The following is a 3,020-nucleotide window of genomic DNA, read 5'->3' as shown; positions in this document are numbered from 1 at the left end:
TCATCTTGCTTGTTCTTGAAAATCCACTTAGTGCCTATAACATTGCGGCACCCCTTTGGCTTCTCTACTAAGGTCCATACTTTGTTGCGCTTGAAGTTGTTGAGTTCCTCGTGCATAGCTTCCAACCAATCCGAATCTTCAAGGGCTTCAAATACTTTCTTGGGTTCCACTAAGGAGATATAAGCATGATGATTGCTAAAGTTAGCCAATTGCCTTCTTGTGGTAACACTTGCCCTTAAATCACCAAGGACCTTGTCATGTGTGTGTTCACAAATTTCAAGGTTCCTTTCTCTTCTTGCTAGACGACGGGCCTCGATCTCCTCCTTGGTTCTTCTTGGCCTTGGAGGTATCACTTGATCAACTTGATCATTTGGGTCCCCGTCTTGACCTTCAACTTGAGCAACTTCAATTTCTTGAGAGTGCTCAACATCATGTGCTTGATCTTGGACATCAATTGGTGAGGAGAAAATATCAAATGGATACTCGTCGGAGCCATCATGAATTCTTGGTTGATCTTGTCCTTGATCTTGCACACAAGAGGGAGGGTCTTGTTCTTGTTCTTGGGTTGGTGCATCATTTGCTTCACTAGATGGAGTTTGTTGATGTTGAGAAGATGAGGGCTCCACCGTGGTAGAGCATAGTCCTTCCCGAGACGCCACACAGTGTCCCTCAATGGGGCGGAAAAATCCCACACCCATTCTTACTATGGCATCTTGAGGTATTTCATCACCTGCACAAACATCAACTTGCCCCACTTGGGAGCCATCATTTTCTTCGAACTGCACACTACAAGATTCGATGATAATCCCGGAGGATACATCAAAGACTCTATAAGTGTGAGATTCGGCACCGTAACCAACAAATATATCCTCCAAAGCTTTAGGACCAAATTTAGATAAACGAACTCCTTTTATTTTGTAGGAACACTTACATCCGAACACCTTGAAGTATGAGATATTAGGCTTGTCCCAGGGAGCGAGGAGAGAAGATGATAGGTTGAGTAGAGAAAGGTGGGTCATTGTCCCAACGTAGTAGTATTTTTGTTTTGTTTTCAGCTGATCTATATAAAAATAATAGAATAAATAAAGGCAAAGGATTTGGTTCAAGGCTCTCCTTCTATCCATTCACTGCTCATCTTCACATGCATGTCCTACTTGAATCAATTCTACCACATGTTTACGGCCCCATTCACTTGCAACTCGTAGAGGCTGTAAGTAAACAGTGCCCCACTCCATCGACGAGGGCCAATGAGACAAAAGTTTTTCCCTCGCATCTCGGTCACTTTTACTTTTTCGTTATTTCGTAACCCCCAGGGTATGATACCCTTTAGCTTCACAGTGACAAGTCATTTTCTCATTACTTTGGCTCTTTCATTTTCCATTTTTATAGGCACATTAGATAGATATCATATTCATGGAATATGATTCACTTTCAAGATGCCTTGATGGTGAAATGGTAGACACGCGAGACTCAAAATCTCGTGCTGAAGAGCGTGGAGGTTCGAGTCCTCTTCAAGGCATAATATGGAGAATGCTCATTCAATCAGCATTCCCCGTAGAAGTATTCCGAAAATCTGCGCCTGGCGCTCTCCTCTATCTTCTGAGGTCCTTAACCATCTCCCTGAGAAAAGTAGACAGTAAAAGCCAAAATAGACTAAATATAGCCTGAACGATCCTAAAAATCCCTCGAAGGAGATAATAAAGAACCCAAAGCAGATGGTATCCTACTGCAAGGGTGGTCTTAAGAATCCAAAAGAGGTTGCTCAGAAGAGATAGATGTATCCCAACCGCTATTGCTCTCGCGTAAAGACTTTTTTTTACGCGACAGGAAAAAATGACTACGAAGCCCTTCTTCTCCTATTCTATACTAAATAAACAATCTAATTCTAGGAAGAGTTTCTAATACTTAAACTTAAAGGAAGGGCGGTTAGAACAAAGCAAGGGATGACACTTTCAATGCGCGAAATCCGTTTCGAGTTAGAGTGCGAAACTTCTTACAATTCTATCTGTGATTTCGCTCTGGTCACTAGTATTTGTATTATCGAATATCTCCTTTTCACTACTAGTGTACGATGAGATTCTATGTGAGTTGTATGATCAATGAAGTAATTGTATTCTGATTGCATTTCTCGGATGAAATATTTATCAAAGTCAAGAAGGAAGTTTCTAATGGTCATTATGGAGAAATCCTTTACAAGGGAGATAGGTTAGTTACGTTTATATATGAAAAATCGAGATCTAGTGACATAACGCAAGGTCTCTCCAAAAGTGGAACAAATCTTTGAAGCGCGTTCAATCGATAGGATTCCTAGCAAAAGGCAGGGCAAGTGAGTTCTACACGATATTCGATAATGAAACGAGCCTTCCTCCTTCCTAGAACCTCTGGATCCGAGGCCCCGGAAGGCGCCTGCTCTTTAGTTGAGTATTAAAAGTGCCCCGCGAAGGAACAAAACCAACTCAAGTTGAGTATACAACAACCTAGGCTAGGCAGGCCGGCGAATCCAAAAGATTAGTACGAAAGCAGTTCGTTCCTATTCTCAATGAAAAGCGATTGGTCGATGCAGCCCTGTCTGTGATAAAGCTATCTTGCCCTAGCTAAGCAGCTGTTACCCTTGTATGGTTAATAGGAAGGAATGCTCTTTTCAGCCAAAGACTACTAATTTCTCATTTATTAAATTGGGTGAAGGCCTGACGTGTAATCTATCGTTAAGGGTGCCTATCAGAAATTATCACCTTTAGAAAGTAGCCTTAGAATCCATTGGTTTGGTTAACTATTCTGGTTCTAACCTTTAACCCTATCAGGTTCTAATCAGAAGATATAAGATCTTAGCCGTCGAGCTCTAACGTTTGGTTTCTTCCGACCTCTCCCCAAGTTGGGTTAATGACATAGTTGCAGGGAAACAAGCCTCTCGAGGGAGGTTCTGTATCTCCCCCATGTCCTAATGAGGAGGATAAATCAATTGGTTCGAATCCCAGTCCCGGCCCCGCTGCACCATGACCACAACCCAGATAGAATGTTGT

General features: G+C 42.2%; 1 non-coding gene across 1 annotated transcript; it reads left to right on the top strand.

Annotated features, from left to right (window-relative positions):
* The first annotated feature begins 1,438 nt into the window (after window positions 1-1,438).
* Window positions 1,439-1,519, top strand: TRNAL-CAA (transfer RNA leucine (anticodon CAA)). Its single transcript has one exon. It is a non-coding gene; the product is annotated as a tRNA-Leu (tRNA).
* Window positions 1,520-3,020: the final 1,501 nt, after the last annotated feature.

Source organism: Lolium perenne, chromosome 1, assembly GCF_019359855.2.
Source record: "Lolium perenne isolate Kyuss_39 chromosome 1, Kyuss_2.0, whole genome shotgun sequence".
NCBI classification, from domain to species: domain Eukaryota; kingdom Viridiplantae; phylum Streptophyta; class Magnoliopsida; order Poales; family Poaceae; genus Lolium; species Lolium perenne.
Note: the sequence above shows the minus strand (reverse complement) of the source record. Positions and strands in the feature narration are given on the sequence as shown.